At 35.3% G+C, this 14,186-nt stretch overlaps 1 long non-coding RNA gene across 1 annotated transcript; it reads left to right on the forward strand.

Annotated features, from left to right (window-relative positions):
* Positions 1-2,853: 2,853 nt before the first annotated feature.
* Positions 2,854-8,191, forward strand: LOC140162695 (uncharacterized). Its single transcript, XR_011860329.1, has 4 exons — positions 2,854-3,231; positions 6,439-6,604; positions 7,072-7,178; positions 7,932-8,191. It is a non-coding gene; the product is annotated as an uncharacterized lncRNA (long non-coding RNA).
* Positions 8,192-14,186: the final 5,995 nt, after the last annotated feature.

Consider the following 14,186-nt stretch of genomic DNA (forward strand, 5'->3'; position numbering starts at 1 on the left):
TGAGGTCGGTGAAATTCCGGTGAATGAGTGCCGACCTATAGACCTTTTTCCCTCTATCCCACAATGCACTATTCCATATATGCGGATTATCGTAAAGGCCATCGATGTTACTAATTATGCAATTATTGAATACACGAGTGATGCAGTTACGGAGCGATGCAGAACATCTGTGTAAGAGATTTATGTTTACGTCTTATTTTCATCTCCGAAAAAAAGTGAAACGGACGCCGACAAAATATCACTGCGTGTCCCGTCATTAGTTTTCACCATTAGGTCTATAAAATGTATACAAAGTTAGGTTTCAATAGCAGGAAACTTTTTTGGGTGAGGACACCATGTCCATAAGGCATAGAAATGTTGTTTTTTGCCCCCGAAAGGTATTAGTGATCGTGGCGCCATTATCATCATTATCGGGGATTCCTTTTTTGTGATGAAGGCACCATTCGAAATGTCCGTATTCCAGAATGTAATGAACATAACTCTGTACTCCCCCGGGGAGATGATGTATTTTGCGACACTCATACCCCCCTGGAATAGTGCATGATGGGAAAGAGGGAAAAAGGTCTATAACGTTGTATGTACGTCGGCACGACGTCCATGACAGAAGCAAAGATGATAGGGGCCTATATTTTATTATTATTATTATTATTATTATTATTATTATTATTATTATTGTTCTTTAATAATTGATGTTATTATTATATTAGTGTTAATTATTATTATTTTTAATTATTATCGTTGTTGTTTTTCTAGTGAATTGTTCTCTTTTTTTTTATTGACCTTAAAATTGCGTGTGATATGGTTATACGTGTTGGGCCAATGTTATTAATACATCCATTGACCAAATTTTTACATGTATATTACTTTATAAAGAAAACAAATCAACACATTTAGTAAATGTTATCAATATTTACAGTAAATTTGATCAAAATATTGCTTATAATTAAAACACTTCATCAAATATAGAAACCTCGGTAGCTCAATCGGTAGAGCACCAGATTTATAAACCGAAGGTCCCTGGTTCGAATCCCGGTAGGTCCATTAAGATAAGTAACTTGTGTAAATTAAGCTAGGAAATTTGTGTTGGTTGTAAAATAACGCGTAGGTAAGTGTAAGACTCGGTGTAAGCAGAGTATACGCTACTAAATAATATTTTTGATTTTTTTTTCATGATTTTTCGTCTCATTGGGCTAACTTGCCAATCGTTGGATCGACGTTGGATAATGGTTGGTCCAACGTAGTTCCAAGGTCGGGCCGACGTTGTTGAAGTCGGGTTAGGGTCGGCACCGGCTTTTAAGCAGTCGGCATTACGTCGGCCGGTGGTCTAACCGAAGTCGGGTCGACCTCGTCGGCAGGACATATACCCAATGAGCAGCCGACATCTGAGCCGACGTTCAGCCACCGTCCATGGCGACCAATACCCGACGTCGGGCCAACCTCTTTGTGTTATCAGGGGAAGTGCCTATAATAGTTCAATGTAAGAAAATGAGCCAATAGACGTGATGAATAAAGATCGGATTTTTGGATTATTAGTGGCGGTATACAATTAAATGTCAAAATTACGGTGCTATTCTACTTTTCAACAATAATTCATACTGGCAGGCAACACCAATAAGTGTATTAGTGCAGATTGATATTTTTCGGGATACTTTTCCACAGGGAGGAAGCACATGGCAAAAACTATTGCCGCGGGTGCCATCCCAGCAAACACAAAACGTTTAGAAAACGTTTTCTCTAGGTTCTAGTTTGGTCTTTTACGTCTTCGTCTTCCAAAACGTTTTAAACACGTTTTAAAAACGTTTTAACTTGGTTAAAATATTGTTCGTTTTACCATAACGTTCAGAAAACGTTTTAAAACGTTACAAAATATTTCGATTTTTACGTTATTTTGCCACGTTTATAATACGTTATTTCCAGAACGTTTTCCGAACGTTTTGTACAACGTCAATTAAATGTCTTTCTAAAGCGTTTAATTATTATTTCATATTATCAAAATGTTTTAACACGTAGCCTACTCTGGTTTAAGGCACTGTATGGTCGTAAATCCTGGGGACAGCGGGGACACGTCCGCATACACTTTGGGATATCAAATGTCACCCCACCCCGTTTTCGGCAAACACTTCCCTGGTCTAGTTTAGAATTGAAATTTTCTCGCGCTCCGCGTACTTCATCGAATTCAAATTCACCTTCATATTCACATCCAATTCACCGTGATTGGGGGCTAAAATAGTATAACAAGATTTGTGTGAATAATACGCGCATCTCCCCGTAAACTTGACCGGTAAAAAGCAATTGGTCTATGTCATTCCGCAGATAACTGGAACGTCAGCAATTAACAGAAAGGAAAAAGAGGAGCTATCATGTCAGATGACTGAGGAAAAGGACGGAATCGAAGGATTGAAGAAAGTAAAAAAAAAGACAAGATACACATGACAACGCCGGCTAAATATTAAATCAACAGGGATTAAATAATTCCTTGAATCCTTATGACAACCCTCCCCCCGACATCTCAAAGAAGAAAAAAGTGAAAGAAAAATTCCTTGTTGTTTATAGATAGCATTAAACGCCTTGATTTGGTATAAAATAGTTTAAAATTGCATATTTTTTTTTGCTTCGTGGGTAATGAACCCAAATGTGTATCAACTTTCACTTCAAAATATGAAACTTAATGTTCGCCTGCTGTGCGCGCATATAAATCCCAGCAATTGTGAAGTCAATGATGTCTGTATATTGTTGATGAATACAAGTTTAACTGTTTAATTCTTTATTATTATGTGCATCAATCAGGAAACATGTACCTAATTTGGCAAGTGTTTCACGCAGTCCTTTTTTATTATAACAATCTCTTCATCACAGCACGGTTCAATTATATGCATTCGACAACATCACTTCTCGGACGTTGATCTCAATTTGTAGAGATAAGCTTTTGCAACCAACATTTTAAAGTCAGCCTAAGCCTAGCATAAGCTGCTGGTTAGTGAGGAACTGTGTCTTAGAGATTGTGATGTATGACCCGGGTGTTTGACTTGCTTGACATCTTTAAGTGTGACCTATATAAAAGTTTTATGGTTTTGTGAATCGTCTGGCAACCCAAAATTCAAACCTGGAATGTGAAAAATTATACGTTTCACACGATCGTTTATGCTGGCATGCTGTTCTAAGGAATATACATCAAGTTGCTCATCAAAAGGAACTATTTGCATCTGTTTCTTTCAGTTCTACCAAACAAAGGTAAGATTGTATTTTATTATTACTATATTTGCATTAAACATGTTAAAGCGTGTATGTTTTAGTCAATTTAATCAGTGAAGTTTTAAGTACAATGAGTATCATATGGCATCCACAATATAATGACGGTTGATGTAATTTGAATTCGAGGAAAGTCTTTAAAAGCTGAGGACTTAAGATGTTTTTAATAGGATATTGTTTTTCTAATTATTTACCATTCTTGACTTAAAAGTATGTTGTAAGGTTTGATGATATTCATGGTTTAATTCCGTATTGGTACTACTAAATAAAATACTTGTATGCAGCTGTATGTTCGTGATGCATTCGTATAGCTGGCCTATTCGTCGTGATTGAAAGCTTTATAAAATTGCAATCTCAAAATTGAAAAAGATCGGCGATGTTGTCAGAATCGAAAGGCCGTGCCTACAATTAATTATTTGGTTGAAATTCAAGGTGGTTTATTGACTTGAGTTTTGTCTTGTTTGTCAAATTGTTATACCTATTTCATAAGTCTATCTGACATAATGTGTTAGATGAGTATTAGATTAGCATGACACTCATGACACTCGATCATCAGATCGTCGGACAACTTAGTACCTGATTTAATTACAAGTAGGCTATATTATTATTCTCATCTATATCATGTATATTTACACAGGCAAATTCCTGAAAGTAGTAAGAGAAGTCATCAAGTATAAAAACAGAACACGTGAGAAGTAACATTATTAATTACAAGTGCAAAAAAGAGTGGCCGTGGTTACCCAATATGTAAGCAATATGTGATTAATAGGGAGTATTTAGCGCCCAAAACCTCATAATTTGAATAATTACTTTAAAGTCAGGCAGAAGGGTTTACTGGAAATCCATTGAAATGATTATCATGTTGCCGGTTATTGCACCCAGAGGTGTATTTTGTGCACCCAGAACTTCACCTGTACCACCTCAGTCTTGACCTATGTTCTGGGTTAGTCACAAACTCCAAGTCCATGGTTAAAACAACAGATGGTATGACCTATAAATCATATATTACCCAGAGAAGTTCAAGTACGCTAATTTTTGCCCTAAACAATGGAATGTTGCAGATGTTGGAATATTTATGAAATGATTGCAAATGAATAATGATGTATATTGATTGCTTGGAAGTGGAACACATTTGTTTTTATTTTTAGTGTAATTAATTAGGTTTGTGTTGCCTGAAAGCACTGAATTAAAAAAAATCAAAGAGATCGATGACCAGTACGATTCTTTAGCCCTAGGTATGCATGCATAAGAGTTCAAAATGATTAAAAACAACAAGTAGAATTTTTTAGCTGTAAATTAAGACCAAAATCAAGTTCATGTAGCCCTGTAGTCATTAATTTATTCAAGTTACACATGCGAAACGCCCTGTTCCCATAGACTTTGTGTGCTCCTCTTCCCCATCCTTCCCTCACAACTTTCGATCAACCACACATCTCCAGTAGTTGAAAAGCTACATTGTTCATATTTACAGGGTTGCTAATGTTAGTGGTGTTTTAGCTTTCAAATGACACCAAAACAAACTATGACATTTTATCAATTAAACAGATCACAATTTAAAAATACATAACCCACCACCCTGTTTGGGTGGCGACTGGGAAAACGCATATCCATTAGTATTAGATTACCATCTCTTGTAATCTTAGTTGTTCTCCTTCGTATAAAGTTTTAAAAGCAAGACAATTACTTATTTTGTACATGTAACATGTCATAAAATCATATAGGCCTTAAGGTCTGGCAACTGCTGGTTCAGAAGTTTAAGATATTGTCCTTCGTTCTGTTGAAACATTTTTCGATGTGCTAAGAACATTGTCGAAAAATATCCATATTCCATATTTTGCAACATTGAAGTTTATCATTTGTTTAAAGAGTGATAGAGTTACGCAATCTGCTGTTTAGTTAGTTATCAATTAGAACTTTGTAAAGAAACATGACAAGATAGCTTTTTATTGTACCTGATTGAAATACAAAAAAACTATGTCAATATTTTGGTGCACTCTTAAAGGGATCTAAAATGAGCGTTTATTGCGTTTCGACAGTATTTTTTAGAGGGACATGAGAGCACCTCAGACCTATCGAATTGCATTCTGAATACGAAGCATGTCTTTCTGATATCAAATATTTTTCATTTTTGAAAATCACAATATAATACAAATTTTATGACAAATTATAAAAATTGATATAAATTCAAATTTTGATATATAACAATCCTCGAAGTAAATTATATAAATCTAATGACATATTCTTAAAGTGTATGTAGCAGGGAGGAAAAGCCGACAGTCAATTGAAAATTTTGACCTTTCATATTGAAGATATGGATTTTTTCCCAAAAAAGACTTTGTTTTGGGAAAAAATCCATATCTTCAATACGAAAGGTCAAAATTTTCAATTGATCGTCGGCTTTTCATCCCACCTACATACACTTTAAGTATAAATCATCAGATTTGTAAAGTTTACTTCAAGTACTGTTAAATATCAAAAATATCAATTTTTAATGATTTGCCATAAAATATGTATTACATTGCAATTTCAAAAATCAAAATTATTTGATATCAGAAGGACATTCTTCGTATTCAGAATGCAATTCGATATGTCTGATGTGCTCTAATGTCCCAAATAAATACTGTCCAAACGTTCATACCCCAGCCCTTAACTATAAGTTTTGCTTTTTGCAAAACATGCACATGAGGGCCGCATGTGGTTTTATATTAAAACTCCACTCAGCCAAAAATATTTCTATATACATGTATTTTAATAGGAATATCGAATAGACACGAGAGGTTCTTTAAATATTTTAATATTTCTCAGGAACTGTCATTTTATACCAAACAATCATAACCTGTGCAAAATGTTCCCTTGCCTCCACCCTATACTAGCTTTAAAAACAAAATTATGAATTAAGATGCAATTTTCGTGTGTTCAAAAGTACACAATATGAAATTGTGGTTGATTAACACAATTGAAGTACTAATAATCATGATCATTTATAAATAGGCCATAATTCAAAATAGGCCTATGTTTGACATTTTGCACTTGCGATGAAAATCACAATAACTTTATTCAGTTGTGGGTCAAAGTATCACAAGATACTGAACCATCAACAACGGCAACATCATAAACGATATTGACTTCCAAATTCCATGCGATAATGCATTAAAATATTTAGCTTTGATTCATATGTCTTTATTCCAGATACGACACCTTAGTCTTGTTGGAGGACATGATCTCAACGAAACCATCAGGAGGATGATGAGGAAGCTGGGAACGAACAATTTGTGGTCCTCCTACAGTGTATAGGGAGAAAAGGCAAGCTGAGCATTAAAGATAGCCCTTTCAAGTTTCTACAAAGTTATCGTCAGTAAGTTTCATAGGCCCAAGATACAATCTATGATTAACATAATATGTCAAATCACGCAGGCCTTTCCTTTTGGGTGAGAAAACAGATCCATAAGCTTCCATAGAGCTAAGATCGGCTAAGCCTAAACAGAATGCATATAATTTGTCATGCTGTCTGAACCAATCATAGTGGGTGTAATATACTCATATTCTGTGACTATAAAATTAAAATATGGATATTTAAATCTGGCCCCTAAATCGGACATACGTTTCCAACTTGGTTTTTGTTGTTGTTATTTTAGATTATATGTGTATACTTTATTCATAAACTTATCAAATAAAAAATTCCCCTAAGACCACAGACCGCACGTATGGTAACACGTCGACATGTAGGCTTTTGGAAAATCCTAATATTGAGATACAGACCGTTTATTTTGATAAATGAGTTTAATTTAATACTGAACTCATATCATTTCCACCTTTCTATAGAAGCTTGCATGAAGAATCATCCTCAAGCTAAGGAGGTTGAGATAGAGAAGGTACTTGGAGATTATCTGAAAAGAACACCAAATCTTCCAGGTGGAAAAAAGTATAAAGTAAGTTCAAATATCATTGCTGAAATGCCAAATTCATTTATTTAATTCATGTAGGCCTAAAACAATGTCTAGGGATTATAATATAAGCACTCATTCTAGACACCACCTTGTCCTCTATTTGTAAACACGTTTAAATGCTAAACATGTTTAGGAATTAATATGTCTTAATGTGTTTAGATATTAAACATATGATGTTTTGAAATTTGACATTGGTGTTTAGGTTTTAAACGTATTTACAAATTGAGGACAAAAAAAAGTGTTCAATCTCTAGACACTGTTTTTGCAGTGTATTACTATGTTTCTGTATCTGAATATCAAAAGTGCATAAATATTGTTCGTTGAATGTAAAATGAAAAAAATATCGCATATCGCACAGCTCATTTTCTTTTAAAAATAATGTTTAAAAAAATAATAAAGCATAGCACAAAGCTATTTTACCAAATGTATCTGAGACATACTTTTTTGTCCTTACATTTCACACACCTGGTTTATACAGACCTTGAAAATTACTCAGAATTAATGATACTGATAATATAAATAAGTTGTCTGGATATCTAAGGGTGACCATAACCTGATAGTATTTTTTTATTCATAGAATTTCTTATGCCTATTTATATATATTTTGTCATGGCTGCTATTTTAGTGAGCTGATAGATTTAGGGGAATCGGGTTTCAGTTCAATTTAAAAAATGATGTTTCCCAAAATGATGATCATGCTTATAAATAGATTGTTTTCCATTTTATTATCTATAGAAAGCTGGGAATGTGGATGCAGCGGTACCTGTAGGGGAATTGGAGGATGATGAGCGCGGCGAAAATGAACGTGGCTCCCAACAGGAAGAGGAAGAACAAGACTAGGGGACACATTGAAACTGAAGACCACAGGCACTGTACTGGTAAACATGCTAGTTTTACAACATTGTCGGACAAGGTGCTCACTGTCTATTGAAGTATATATATTCGATAAATATAAGGTTTAAGTTTAAAATAGCTGTGATTATAAACACCTCAAAAGAAATAAGTCCCCCTCTGAACATGTCGTCATAACATCGTAAGGTTTCATTTTGTACCAACAAAACTAACTTTGAAATAATTATATGACTGTTTACTAAGTGCTGTGTGAAAATGAGAGATTTCCATGACTTCAGGGCTGAATGAGCCTAAATTGAAGACAAAAGTGCCCTTTCCAAAAGTCACAAAGTAGGCCTATGCTTGTTAACTGCAAGGCGTATTGGGACAGGAATGGAACTGACCATCTTACAACTCACTGTGCTGAACTCTGCACCAAGGGGATTTGCATGGCTGAATGATCAAGAATCGATACACATTACAGTAAATGTTCACTTGGTGAGGATTTTAAACTGCACTCAAACACATGGGGTTTTCCATTAGTAACAAGCCATGAATCATCTTTTGTGACAAGCATAGGCCTACTTTGTGACTTTTGGATTGGGCACTTTTTGACTTCAATTTAGGCTCATTCAGCCCTGAAGTCATGGAAATCTCTCATTTTCACACAGCACTTAGTAAACAGTCATATAATTATCTCAAAGTTAGTTTTGTTGGTACAAAATGAAACCTTACGATGTTATGACGACATGTTCAGAGGGGGACTTATTTCTTTTGAGGTGTTTATATCAGACTTTTATTTTAAAACATTTCTCATAAGCATGTTAAGATGTTTTTGTTTCTGGCGAAGTGACGTCCTAATCGGATTAACTACCATAGCAATAGATGAATACAATTTTTGAATAGATCGCTCTGCACTACAGCAGGTTGCACTCATCACCTGTCTTCAATCATATAATAGATTGAATACAATACCGCTCTTTTCAAACAGGCTAATCTTACAGGTGCAAGTGATTAGCATTTCTTTGACATAATATATGGTTCAATGCATCGGTACCGCATGGACGTTGTAGGCATGACGCGGCATCCAGTCAAAATTTTATTCATCTATTGCTATGGTAGTTAATCCGACTAACTACGTCACTTCACCAGTGTATAATCACCTAGTATTCGCTGAGTGCGTTTCCACAATCGCTGATTTATATTAAGCCTTTTTGAAGTATGGCGGGCACAAAGAGAGTACTTTTATTTGGGTAATCTTTTGTATGCTGAAAGAAAGCATACACAAGATTACCCAAATAAAAGTACACCATCTCCATTTGTGCCCGTCATACTCAAAAAGCCTTATTGTTGCAGCGTCGAGGTCCGTTCAAACTACGCCGCAATGCAGTGCGATGCGGTACCGATAAATCGATTACTTTTTGCCTCAACTCAACGCTACTCGTCGCATTTCCAAGTTAAAATGTATTGAACTTCATTTATTGAAGTATTCTGCAGTGCGGCACCGCACCGCACCGCAATTGCGGCGTAATATGAACGGCCCTTTGGTCAAAGTTGCATTAAAGGCCATGTATGGCTTGCGACTTGACGCTCGAGGGCATGCTATAATCTGAGCCCGAATTAAAAGACTAATTTGCGTCTGACATCCTGCCAACCAGACCGAAAATGTACTCGGACTTTTAAATTCTGCCTCAGATTATAGCGACTTATCGATTATAGTAACTATACCGTGATTTTAATTTGCTGTAAAACGAGAGCGTACTTGCGCGATTGACAATGCGCCTCCGATCCGAAGCGTAGGCCTACTATGTGTGCTTTACACGCCGTACGTGTTGTTATTTCTGTCGCCATACTCGCAAGTTGCGCCTTGTCAATCGCGCAAGTACGCTCTTGTCAACGGTTTACAGTTAATCGCTCTGCCCATCAGCAACGGAAGTGATGATATTATCTGTATGTTGTGTAAACAATGTAAATTAGTGGTTTTTACGTTGTATTTGGGGACACTAGTAAAGAGGTAATAATTCAATTTGAGGAGTTTTATTTTATCTTTGAGACTAGACTATGCGTATTCAAATTATTTGACGTGTTTAATGACATTAAAGGATCTGGAATGAGCGTTTTGAGCGTTTCGACAGTATTTTTTGTGGGACATGAGAGCACATCAGACATATCGAATTGCATTCTGAATACGAAGAATGTCTTTCTGATATCAAATAATTTTCTTTTTTTAAATTAACGGTATAATACAAATTTTATGACAAATTATTAAAATTTGATATTGTTCACATTTTTTTTTTTTTTATTCCTCGAAGTAAATGTTATAAATCTAATGATATATTCTTAAAGTGTATGTAGCTGGGAGGAAAACCCGACGATCAATTGAATATTTTGACTTTCCATATTGAAGATATGGAATTTTTCCCCAAAAGACCTATTTTTTTTGTGTTTGGGAGAAAAAATCTATGATACGAAAGGTCAAAATTTTCTAAATTGATCGTCGGCTTTTTATCCTAAATAAATACACTTTAAGTATAAAACATCAAATTTATAAAGTTTTCAAAAAAATATCAATTTTTAATCATTTCACATAAAATGTGTATTACATTGCGAATTTTAAAAAAAAAATCAAAATTATTTGAGAACAGAAGGACATTCTTCGTATTCAGAATGCCATTCGATATGTCTGATGTGCTCTCATGTCCCACAATAAATTTTGTCCAAACGTTCATACCCCATCCCTTAAAGGAACAACCAAAAAGATCGAGGTTTTTGGGAGTGGGTTTCAAATCTCAATGACGTTTGTAAAAATATTTCTTTTAAGAAGATAATTTTCAACATTTGTGGATTTACGTTTCTGGCAGGGAGGAGATGATGGCCGAAAACGAAAGTAGTTTCGTTTATAGGACTAATTTGCTCGTTAATGCTTTGGGTACCGGTAGTTCCTAGCACTCTGTACTCTGATACCTGTATGATGATTTTCCACTGCGCTCGCTGCTCGCTCCGCTCGCTGTTCGAGAGGCGTCGCGGTTTGAGAACAGGGCTAGTTCCATAAGGGAAATGCAGACTTATCATCTTTATAGGCCTACATTTAATCAATTTAGGTAATGAGCCGTGAAAAGGCTCATGAACTGTACATTTGTCAATATTATGCCTAAAATAAATGCATAAATGTTCATGGTACTTTTATTTTACAGAATTCTGCCTTAAAACTTGGTCAATCAAAATGTATAACGTGTTGTTAATTCCGTCGCCATATATTCGTTGTGAGTTGCGACTTGTCAACATCGCGCAAATACGTTCTTGTCAAAGTGTCAAACCGGACCACGTTACTTTGCATAAATGCTAATTAAATTTGAGAGGGGCTAGACATTACGAACATAGTAGGCCTATGGCAAAATTCTACAAAATTAAAGTAAACCATGAACAATAATTATGACTTAATTTTAGCAAAGTGTTGGCAAAAGTTACGAGCACTTTCAAGTCTAGTCATCATCAACTCTCTAAGAAATAATTGTCCTCTCAGGAGAACCCGCCCTCTTAGATCTTGAACCTCTAAAAGGTTCTTTAGTTTGGGGTCATTTTCGATGGTCTTGGAACCATATTTGGTTCTTTAGAAAACCTCTAAGGGTTCTCCTGTGAGGACAACTTTAGAATCTTTTTAGAACCTTTATTTCTTAGAGTGTTAACTGCGCTTTGTACGTGAGAGTAATCAATTAAGTTTGTCGAATTTAACTGAAGACCGAATTGAAAACATTAGTTTGCGTCTGACGTCAGGGCAAAGGCGCGGTGTGATTGGTTGCTGACCTGCGCAGAACGGCATTTTTGGTCTGGTTGACAGGACATTATACGCAAACTAGTCTTTTGAATATTATTCTGTCTTCAATTATAAATAGTAACTTATATTTGAGAGTTTTCATGTATATAAATCATGTTTTAAAACTTTTTATCCTATAAATGTATAATAATCGGGTTTCATGAGTATTCCATCCATGCATATGTATTAAACAATAATTATTATAAATCGAGTAATAGAGTGTATAAACAGTCATCAATGGTCATGACAATAGTTGACTCGATACATGGTAACACAAGTTCCACATGTTCCATGGGGTGATTTTGCATAGCATGTTTGTATAAAATTAATTTATGTTTCAGCAGTATTTTCAACGAAAATGAATGAAGAATAGTATTCATACACAGGAATAAAGTTTAATGAATCACACATCAAATCAACATTAATTGTCTGGTGTGATTTATTATGTGTCGTGTAAGTCGTAAGTATCACTAATTTGCCAAACTAACTTGTTTCATGAATTTTGTATTGGCCTAATTTAATAATATTTGATATTTGTTTTGGACTTTTATTAAATTACATTTTCGCTTTATTTTCATTGTCTTAAACTAATAAAACATAGCACGTTTTCTAAACGTCACTAAAACGTCAAGAAAACGTTCTAAAACGTAGTAGAAACGTAACATACGTTTTCTGGTGGTGAGTAATGCATCCTCCAATACGTTTTTTACGTTGCTATAACGTTTTCAGGACGTTTTGGACGTTTCTGCAACGTTCTTAGTACGTTAGTTGCGTGCTAGAACGTCCAATACGTTTTCTGTAGGTCCTGGATACGTCTTGGGTAACGGAAAGATAGGTCTTAAAAACGTCTTTTACGTTGCGAAAACGTTTTTAGAACGTCTTTTAATAACGTTTTTAAAACGTCAAAAACCCTCCACAAAATTACGTTTTAAAAACGTTTTATCAGAACGTCTAGAAAACGTCAACGGTACGTTCTCACAACGTTCAGAAAACGTTTTTTGGTTAGCTGGGATTTTGGAAGGTCACGTGAAGTGTCAAATGATTTTTTGACTTCAAATACTCACTGTATTTCATATCTTATGCTTGTCGTATACTTCTTTTCTATTATCGATAGTTAGTTTCAATTTCGACATTACTATATCAACAAGACATTCCCTTATCAAATTAAAAGACTTTCTTGCAGAAACAAATCACGGTGGCCTGATGGGATCATAGTAGTTGACCCACTTCCGCCCGGTCTAACCTTGCTTGGGGGCGCTTTTTAGTATCTTCAACAGGTTCGATTCGCTAAACTTACGACACCTTTATGTGGTGACCTCAATCACATGGGCTGAGTAAGAGTTGATGTGAATTATTCATAACCGATCGATACCTTGCCTCACTTTGTTGAGAGCAAGCCAACAAAATTTGCCATAGGTTTGCGTGGCTAAACAAAAGCCGTGAATTTAGTGTCACCCCCCTGCATGTGCTAACTTGTTTACAATGCTAGTTAATGTTGCCAGGGCCAAGGTGATAGTACTTATTTTATTGATTTTGTCTAGTATAGTGCTGGTTGAATACTCATGCTCCACTGTGCATATGCTTCAGTGATTTTAGCAATCAAATGAAAATGATAGGGTTGCCAGTTCATGCACTGGAATAATAATCACTATAAGGGGCACATCACTAAATAAATGTCCCATTGAAATACATGTGAAAATACAATAAAGTAACTAGGTGCATAATAATTATGAGTCCTGGGGAGGGTAGAATGGGGGAGGGGGAGCAGTTTTGGCAAACATTTACAGTGCATCTTTATAAGGCTTAGGAAACACTACAGAAACATTCAAATCTGCATCATAATATCTAGGCCATTTAAAGTTTCCACATTGGCAAAGTTAGGCTGGCCGAGAGCAGGGCCAGGGAGGATGACAGGAAATGTTGGCATACCTTTTAAAATCTAACCCACGGGCCCCCCATGTATATTTGGGATTCCCCTTCCAAAGAAAATGATAGCCCTCACACCTTCTCTTTCTTCCATGAGTTACACCAAATGCGGAAGGATTTAGTGTAGTGTCCCCTTAAAACAAGAACTGTCTTTAAAAAAGAATTAGTGCTGTGGGATATCTAGAGCAAATATTGATACACAAAAATAATTTAAAAATACTTTGTTGATACAATTTTTCAATCTACATCTCTGAGATGTTTAATATATACATATACTTCATAAATAAAAATTAAAAAACAAAAGACAAGTTGAGTGGAATTTTCACCCTCCGTAACCTTAATGTGGCAAACTGCAACTTTTTCATTTTCATCTTCCTTGGGTTTTTGGATCGTCGTGTCTTTATTTCTTGAACAATTTC

The sequence above is a fragment of the Amphiura filiformis genome, chromosome 10, assembly GCF_039555335.1.
Source record: "Amphiura filiformis chromosome 10, Afil_fr2py, whole genome shotgun sequence".
Classification (NCBI taxonomy): Eukaryota; Metazoa; Echinodermata; class Ophiuroidea; order Amphilepidida; family Amphiuridae; genus Amphiura; species Amphiura filiformis.